This window comes from Pogona vitticeps, chromosome 2 (assembly GCF_051106095.1).
Source record: "Pogona vitticeps strain Pit_001003342236 chromosome 2, PviZW2.1, whole genome shotgun sequence".
Lineage (NCBI taxonomy): Eukaryota > Metazoa > Chordata > Lepidosauria > Squamata > Agamidae > Pogona > Pogona vitticeps.
Window position 1 is genome coordinate 166,013,222 of NC_135784.1, and position 8,706 is coordinate 166,021,927.

Genomic DNA, 8,706 nt, shown 5'->3' on the forward strand with positions numbered 1-8,706 from the left:
AGAAAGCTAGGTCCTAGAAAGGCTAGGATTTGGGCTGGAAACAAGAAAAGACCCAGGAAAAAGAGCCCAGGTAGGGGCACCTCTTCCAAAGTTCTGGGGGTTTGCTCTGAACAGTTAAGTGACTCTGGAACATTTTGACAACCTGAGCAAATACTGTATATCTGCATCTCTCTCTCTCTCTCTCTCCCCAAAGCTCTCTGTCTAGGGGAGCCTTTGAAAGGAGTAAAAGTGGGACACACGTCCTACTACTGTTTAAGAGAGAATGGACTGGGCACCATTTTTAAACCACAGTCAGGGTTGTGTCCTTATGCAGATGACACCATCTTATAGGCAGAAAGCAGCAATTCCATGAAATGACTTCTGATGAAAGTGTAAGAAGAAAGTGTCAGAACAGGACGGCTGTTGGACATGAAGACAAAAGACTACAGATGATCTGCACAACTTTTACGTTGACAATGAAGAAACTGAAATAGTTACAGATTTGGTGCACCTTGGTTCAAGCATCAATCCAAAGGAAGACTGCATCTAAGAAATCAAAAGAAGATTGAAATTTGGAAGGACAGCAATAAAGGAATTAGAAAATATCATCAAGTGTAAGGAGGTGTCATTGGAGACTATTTCCAATCACGATCTATGGGTGTGAAAGGTGGACAGTTAAGAAAGCTGACAGGAAAAAAATGATCTGTTTGAAATGTAGTGCCGGAGGAGAGCTTGGTGGATACCCTGGACTGCCAGAAAGACAAACAAGTGACTCTTAGATCAAATCAAGCCTGAAGTATCTCTGGAGACAAAAATGCTGAAGATGAGGCTGTCCTACTTTGGGCAGATCATGAGAAGACAGGATTCTCTGGAAAAGACAAGAATGTTGGAAAAGGCTGAAGGCAGCAGGAAAAGAGGAAGACCAAATGAGAGATGGATTGATTCCGTAGAGCAGCGATGGCGAACCTCCGACATGTGTGCCACAGCTGGCACACAGAGCCCTCTCTGCAGGTATGTGAGCTATAAATCATCAGATCGCTACTCCCCCCACCTCACAGCCAAACCTGAGGAGGTGACTGAAGCCATGGTGCTAGTGCCCCAACAGGTGGCAGGGTCAGGATCCAGAGCAGCTGGCACTGGCGGGGGTTGGGCACGATTGGAGGCAGATCCGGAGTGGGGTCTGGAGGCACCTCCGTGCCTGGGATTCCCCCTTCAGCTGCCACTTCTGCTTCCACTGCCACCACTTCCACTTTGGTCACTGGCTGTCTCTCCCCCCCCCCCCCAGTTTAGGCAGTCAGGCTCAAAAAGGTTCACTGTCACTCCCCTAGAGCAGAGGACGTCCACCCCTGGTCCGTGTCCTGGTGCCAGTCCATGGCCTGAGCCAGACTGGGCCACGGAGACAGACCTCCCACTCCTCTCCCCACAGCTGCTTTGCGCACATGTGCACATGCCAGCACCGGCGTGAGCACTTCCCCACCCCTTCATGCATGCGCCTGAGTGCCTATGCAAAGGGGTGGCCACGTGCACGGGTGGGTGTGCAGGCACTCCTGCACATGCGCGAAGGGGTGGGGGAGTGCTCACGCTGGTGCTGGCAGGAACCTGTGTGCTCTCCCACTGCTTTGCACATGCGCCCAAGAGTGCGCCTTGCACCTGCACTCACCCACGTAAGTGGGTGTGTGTGCGCCCTGCATTCCTCAGATGCTCAGCCAGTCCACGGTCCCAAAAAGGTTGGGGACCACTGCCCTAGAGCACTGGTTCTTAACCTTGGGTTACTGAGGAATTTTGGACCGCAACTCCCATAAGCCTTCACCACCAGCTGTGCTGACTGGGGTTTCTGGGAGTTGCAGTTCAAAAGCATCTGAGTAACAAAGGTTAAGAATCACTGCCCTAGAGGATACAAGACTTGTTTGCAAGAGCAGAGCAGGGCTCTTGAGGACAAGACATTTTGGAGATCATTCATTCAGAGGGTGGTCTTAAGCTGTGTGTATGTGTGACTTAAGAGCACACAACAACAACAACACATTGCATTTCACTTCAAATGGTGTAGATTTCAAAGTCTTTCTCTACCTTTATGACCATGGGTTGCAAATCACCCAGCATCTTTCCCATCACCATATAAGAAGGCATACAGCTTCTGTTTGAATTTCATTTGCATCAGATTTGTGTTCTGAGTTTCCCTGGAGCAAGTATTTGGTTACCTTAGTGTGATGCATGTGTGATATTTCTTCCAAAAGATGCATATATGATTGAAAAACCTGGCAGGTTTTTTTGGGTAGCATCTTTCCTTTTTAGTCAAACAACATAGATGAAAACCATGGTATATTCATTCATTTATTTATGAATAGTAGGCAATATAAAGTAATTACCTGAACCTTTTGCCATGATTATTTATTTTCAACCATCCCTTCAAATTACTTTCTAGGAACCAGAAACCGAAAAAAAAAATCTAAACCTTTTTCTGATGGCTTCTGCTATCTTCAAGGCTGTTAGTCCACCCATGTAAACAATACTTTTTGATCAAGCACGATTTGTCATGTTTTATGTCAAGATTTTTTAAAGTGAAAAAGTAAAACGTGTGAAGACAGTGCGTCTACAAAAACCTTCCTTTTCAGGCAGATTTCCTAATATGTAAAGTTAACAAACCAATTCTCAAGAAGGGAATTTTAAGTGAAGAACCACTGGTTTATTCTTTTAAAATATGGGTTTTAGATTGGTTTTAACAGGGTTTTTATTTTTTATTCTTAGTAATTAATGCATTTAATGATTTTAATAATGGGTTTGTACATTGTGCAATTGTTTGAATACTTGTGTTTTTATTAGCCACTGAGTCCCTTTACAGCAGTGATTCCCAACCTAGGCTACACATACCTGCAAGGGTATGGACCAGGATATTTAGGGGTAGTTGCAAAATTTGAATAATAGCTGGGAAAGGAATATATGTCAACAGTATAAGACACGTTACAAGTCAAAAGTTGTGAAATTAATTTAACATTATGATAAGTGACGGAGTGGGTTTTCTTCATTATTTAACCTCAAGAAAAGCTCCATTCCTGTGCTATGTTATTTTGGCAAATGTTTAAATCCCTCCTTAAACAATGTGTTGCCAACATGCCATTACAGCACACATGCTGAGCAGGGTGGCCCTCACAGGCTCAGCTTTCACTCACCTCCGCTTTGTGAACATTCAAGTACAGTTGTGCTGGTACCAAGGTATATATAAGTGGGCACCTCGGTCAGTCCTGTGAGTCCAGCAGCCATATTAATTGCAAATATTTTGTTAATATGAAGGGTACAGTTTATGGAAAAGGACTGCCAAGGAGTCTGCAAGTGAAAAAAAAGATTAGGAATCAGTGCTTTGCAGGGAAAACAGTGGAGCAGAAATGAGTTCAATAGAGAAACCAATGAATAACCAAATATTCCGTTCCATGTGGGAGAAGTAGACAGGTACAGAGCTTTAGAAAAGGACAACCTGTCAACCTTATATACAATATTGGCAGTGGATACTACAGTGATGCTGCTGAAATGGAGTGATGTAGTAGGAATGATTGTTTCTCTTTAAACATGAGGTGCACTTTAAGTACAGCTTGTTTATGAGAAGTTGCATGCTTCATGGAGGCTTCCGTGGCATAGATCTTCTTGTGTATGTGTGTTTTTAAAGGACAGACTAGGATAGGGGTGATCAGATAGGGCGGGTCCTCCTGGGTACAGAGGATGCTGAGCGTCAGAGTCTTTATGCCCATTTGGTTCTAAGGAGGGCATCTTCCAAAGAATGACAATGTCCAGACAGCAACATGGCTTAAAAAAAAAAAGTCGAAACATTGCTGAGAAGGCAACAATAGAGGTGCAAACTTTTAGAACATTTCCACTCCATGGGTCATAATGTTGTTTTCCCCATTTGTTATCGTATTCTTCTTAGGGTTTTGCTAGATCTATTCTTCGTGAGTTGAAATAGCTTTACTCTCAAAAGTTACTTCATCAACATCCACCTGACTTTCTAAAATGGCAGATTTTGCCTGATTTTTGAAGGGACTTGTCATCCATGCATCTCTTTTGTATAGCTTTTAAGTCTATTCAATCACTTGACATTATGCAAGTGGTAGCTCTAATAGATATCAAGGTGGAAGTGCTATACACAAAATACTTCGTTGGGCATGTTATATAGTCAGTTGTGACATGAACCATATGACTGATTGTGCAACTGAATTGTGCAATCCTCATTTTCTGGGCATCACACCCAGCAACTTTGCACAAGCTTTACATTACTTGAAGACAAAGAAGATTCTGGGCTATATATTCCCTTACTGAACTTCGTTCACCCTAACTAATTCTGGTTTCAATTTCCCTTTTGATAGCTTGCATCTTATGGAAGAGAGCTCTTTGTTTTCCTCCTTGGCTGCTTTCCGCTATTTATTTGCAGTTATTTTTGTAGCTGTCATTTTTCCACCTACATGTTAGTTGCTGAAAAGTTTTGTTAAGGTTTCTGATCTTTTACATTTCCTTACCTTCCTGCCACTAACAATTTAAAAAGTGTCATTAGTCATCCATCAAAGCCTTTCTTTTCTTTTGATGATAGGAATGGATTCTTTATATTCTTCCCTGACAATATCTCTCAGTTCAGGCCACAGTTCTTCTGATTTATGGCCAACTGATTTTAATAATGCAAATATGTTCTTCATACGGTCTGCAATTTCTTCTGCTAATTGTGAGCAATGGTTCTTTCATTGTTTTTACTTCCAAGTCACTTTAATTGTTGATATTAGCATTACACAATTTGTACCACAGTCTGCTGCTCATTTCGTTTTTGCAGAAAGAATACAGCTTCTCCATTTTTTGCTTCTAATTACACAACCTTTTTGCTCACTGTACTAGTTGTCTAGTGTCCAAGCATATAGTCATCTGCTCAGTTGCCAGAAGAATATATTTGCAAAAAGCCCCACACAAGTAGTTGAGAGAGTAGTGTGGAATAGACTGAGATTCCTCCTTCTGACTGTAGCACTGTGGGAACTGACAGCACAAAAAGGAAAGGAAGGGAAGGGAAGGGAAAGGAAAGAGAAATATTTCCAAGCTCTGAAGATATGGAACCTGCCTTTCCATGAACCAATTATCCTTGGTGATTTCATGTTTCACGACTATGGAATCTCTCTTCCCACTGTGTCCCCCTGGAAGGTGATGCACTCCTTTATCACGAGGATCCCTTTGATGCTTCAATATTCAGAAGGTAAGAACAAAGTGGGGAAACCTTCCAATGACTTGTGTTCCCCTCTAGAGCTAGTCATGATGTGAATCAAATCATCAGATTCATTTTCTGGAGACTGATTCCAACCCCCCCCCCCCCCAAATACATGCATTCCACTGGGTAAACAGCCTGTTTTTGGAGTAAATACTGTACAGTGTTATGCACAGCTGAAGACACAAATGCCTCTTAGGCAAAGTGAGCCAATCTGAGGGTTAAGAACCAAGGATATTTAATTATTCCCACCACCACCATCACCTGTTTAACATTAGCCAGAAGTATATTTATTGTGTGTACTATGTATTTGTATTATGCATTATTATAATACATATAGACATAATATAGGCGTAATATGTGCTGTGTATAAACTGGACTAAGATGCTAATGGAAGAGGAGATGGCGGGGTACATAGAGTTCACTGCCAGCTGAAACTGGAAGCCACAGTGTTAGTTTGTTCTTTTTGTTTTATTTTTCTTTTGTTCCTTTCTTCCTTTTTGTTTCTTTTTTCAATTTTTTACTTCTATTTTTAGTTTTATGCTTATCTGTCTTTTTTTGTTGTTGTTAGTGTATCTTATTTGTGTATTCTTTTTTTTTCTTTATGGTCTCTACAATATAACTGAATTCATTATTATACAATTAATAATTATTATGGAGTTGACTGATACAATTTGCTCTTGGTTAGAGATATCCACAGTGGAATTAGGGCCTCTGATATGGAAAGCACGACTATGGATGGCTTACTTAGGAATAGTATTATTATGAACTTATTTTTATACTTGTTATGATGTTGAATATTATCACATGGAATGTTAAAGGATTACAGGATCCAGGCAAGAAAAAGCAGATACTTTCAAAGCTAAAAGAACTTAAAGCAAATATGGCATTGTTGCAGAGACACATCTTTTAGAACAAGATAAAGATACTGTAGTTTGCTTAAAGACTGGGTAGGGGATGTATATATCAGTGGATCTTCTAAGAATTCTAAAGGTGTAGCTATACTTACACACAAAATACCCCCCTGACAGTCTTACAGGTAGTACTTGATCCAGAAGGCAGATTCATTTGTTTACAAGTAAAAATTTCAAATATGACTAGAGCGTTTGTGAATGCTTATGGACCAAACCTGAATTCTCCAGTAATGTTCAATGAATGTATGAGCCACTTGATGAATATGACATATGATAATTTGATAATTGGAGGTGACTTTAATGAAATTATGGATCAGATCCTAGATAGAAGTACACCGCCTCGAAAAACTCAAACATTAGTTAGGTCAGCATTAAAAGAATATATGATGGATATGGGGTTAATTGATATTTGGCATGTATTACTTCCTACAGAGCAAGATTATACATTTGTTTAATCAGTGCTTAAGAACTGTTTTTGGTTAGATTATTTTTTGATATCAGCTTCCTTACTTCAAAATGTGGTAAAGACAATAGAGATTGCGGATCATGCTCCTGTGACCCTTAATATTCTGCCTCCAGATCCCCGAAGTGGCTAATAATAAAGAACTGGCATTGTACAAAAAAAAAAATGGAAGTTCTCTCAGTGTCCAGAGGTATTAACATATTTAGGTATTTTAATTCCAAGGGATATTTCTCAGTAAATAAATTGATGACAGATATTTCTAATGACCTAGAAAGATGGGCATTACTTAAATTTAGTATCCGGGGTAAGGTTAACACATTAAAGATTAATATATTGTGTGTTGTGTTTAGTCGTTTAGTCGTGTCCGACTCTTCGTGACCCCATGGACCAGAGCACGCCAGGCCCTCCTGTCTTCTACTGCCTCCCGGAGTTGTGTCAGGTTCATGTTGGTTGCTTCGCAGACACTGTCCAGCCATCTCATCCTCGGTCGTCCCCTTCGCCTCTTGCCATCACACTTTCCCAACATCAGGGTCTTTTCCAGGGAGTCTTTTCTTCTCATGAGATGGCCAAAGTACTGGAGCCTCAGCTTCAGGATCTGTCCTTCCAGTGAGCACTCAGGGTTGATTTCCTTTAGAACTGATAGGTTTGTTCTCCTTGCAGTCCAGGGGATTCTCAAGAGCCTCCTCCAGCACCACAATTCAAAGGCATCAATTCTTCGGCGGTCTGCTTTCTTTATGGTCCAGCTCTCACTTCCATACATCATGACAGGAAAAACCATAGCTTTGACTATTCGGACTTTTGTTGGCAAGGTGATGTCTCTGCTTTTCAAGATGCTGTCAAGATTTGTCATCGCTTTCCTCCCAAGAAGATTAATATATTGCCACACATAATATATGTGATATTTGCTACAGTATTCCATTGTATATTCCTCAAGTTTACTTTAAAAAAACACAATAGAATATTTCAAAAATGTATTTGGAATAATTCTCCATCTCGTATCTTGGTTAAAAAATGCAGTTGCCAATTTCAGAAGGTGGCTAATCATATTATAAAGCATATCTTTTAGGTCAGGTAAACTGTCGACAAACCTCTATTGCTATGAATACTCCATCTTGGGTGATTCCAGAAATGGCTTATTTAACACCCCTATATGGATGGTTTGTTCTGGGTTCTAAATACACTCCGAGAAAAGGAAATGTACCTCCTCTCATTTTAGCTACTAATACAGTGGGGTCTTGACTTAAGAACGGCTTGAGTTAAGAACATTTTGACTTAAGAACCGCTCTCATAGGAAAAAATTGACTTGACTTAAGTACTTAGATTTGAGTTAAGAACTGAAAAAAACCCACGTGGGAGGCAGGGAAAGTGCAAAATGTGAACTTTCAGTTAACTGTTGGCCAGTGAAAAGGGTGCCTGTCTGCTTCCTCACTCCTCCCAGCGTTTAGAGAGTGGATTGGGAGACAGTCTTCGGACTGCCTGGTACTGCCTGGACTGTATTTTCCCTGCCTTCCCTGAACCTTTCTTGACCTAAGAAAAAAAAGAAACAAAATATCCCCCTCTAGTGGTCGAAGGCAGAATAGCAGCTTCCCATTAGTTTCTATGGACAGAAAAGAGCAGATATGGATCAAATGGTTTTCAATGCATTCCTATGGGAAATGCAGATTTGACCTGAGAACTTTTTGACTTGAGAACCGCCTTCCAATACGGATTAAGTTCTCAAGTCAAGACCCCACTGTATGGAGATTATTAGCTCGCCACTTACAATTTGACCCATATGTCCATGAAAAAACTACTCTATGGGGAAATCCAATACTAAGAATTGAGAAAAAGCCCTTGTTGTGGAAAAAGGGGCCAGAATGTGGCCTTAGACCAGTTAATAGGTACAGATGATGAATTTCTATCTTTTTCCATTCTACATTCTAAATATAACCTATCTTCAACTACACAATGGCAATAACTCCAAAACCTTTTGGTGTCTGTTTTTGGCCCATTTGCAATGAGTGCCTCAGAATTTCCCAGACTGTTAGAGGCAATTATTGGATCTAATGAGAGACCTAAACCAATAACTACAGTGTATAAATACTTAATAGACATTTATAAAATAGATATTCAAGAACTTAAAG

General features: G+C 40.6%; 1 long non-coding RNA gene across 1 annotated transcript in view; it reads left to right on the forward strand.

Moving 5' to 3' along the window:
- Window positions 1–1,900: 1,900 nt before the first annotated feature.
- The window catches only part of LOC144586424 (uncharacterized), a 13,144-nt gene continuing 6,338 nt past the window's right edge, over window positions 1,901–8,706 (forward strand). Inside the window, exon 1 of the long non-coding RNA XR_013541245.1 lies at window positions 1,901–5,197. This is a non-coding gene — a long non-coding RNA (uncharacterized LOC144586424). The remainder of the gene's footprint in view (window positions 5,198–8,706) is intronic.